The following is a 927-nucleotide window of genomic DNA, read 5'->3' as shown; positions in this document are numbered from 1 at the left end:
GAGGAATTCTTATGCTCTTTTGTTTACGCATATAACAGGGCTGAAGGTAGGAAGGAGCTCTGGGATGATATGAGAGCTCATCATGATTCTCCATTATTTTCTAATAAGCTATGGCTGATTAGTGGTGATTTTAATGAAACATTTGATGGGGTGGAGCATTCCCGGTTTGAGGACACTCCAATGGTACGTTANATTATCCTTCCTATTATTTATAAATTTACATTTTCAATTATTTCTAATTTTTAATTTTATTTTAACGTAAGTAAATAAATTAGATTGTCATACTTGATTTCTTTTTTAAAGTTTCTAATTTTGTTTGGTATATGATTGGTGACTTAAGTAAAGAGTCTTCAGAGAATCTCTTTTTCATTCACTTTTAGACAATAGGGTAACGAGAATTTATCTTTTTCTTTCCATTAATGACTATAAATATGTTTTGTGAAAAAAAAACTGCAAAACACATTTTCTTTAAAGATATCATAATTAATCATTCCTGTAATATTTACTTTATTAGGCAATTTATAGTTTTGTTTGCTTTTTAAAATTTATAACTCATTAAAAGAGTGACGTGGCAAGGCGATTCAAAAAGTGATTTAGGGTTTTGGTGTGCATTTCACGCTCCAGCGTTCTTGTGGCTCTGCCGCCGTTCCCGATGTCTCTCGCGCCGATGGTTCCAATTCCGGTACTTCCCTCTAGGTTTCTTACTCGTCGGTGGTTCAGAATTCTCAAAGTCTTTCCAAACATGCTTTTGATGTCAAAGTTGTCGACGGTAACCATACTGTTCAAGTCCCGAATGAAATCTTTCAAGATGCGGCTCCTCTATGGGAGGATTTTTTGATTGGCAAGTTTCTTTCCACTACTACTCTGCATGTGGCAAAGATTCATGTCATTGTTAACAAAATCTGGTCTCTGGGGGACAAATCTGTG

The sequence above is a fragment of the Camelina sativa genome, chromosome 1, assembly GCF_000633955.1.
Source record: "Camelina sativa cultivar DH55 chromosome 1, Cs, whole genome shotgun sequence".
Taxonomy (NCBI): domain Eukaryota; kingdom Viridiplantae; phylum Streptophyta; class Magnoliopsida; order Brassicales; family Brassicaceae; genus Camelina; species Camelina sativa.
This window is presented reverse-complemented; position numbering follows the sequence as displayed.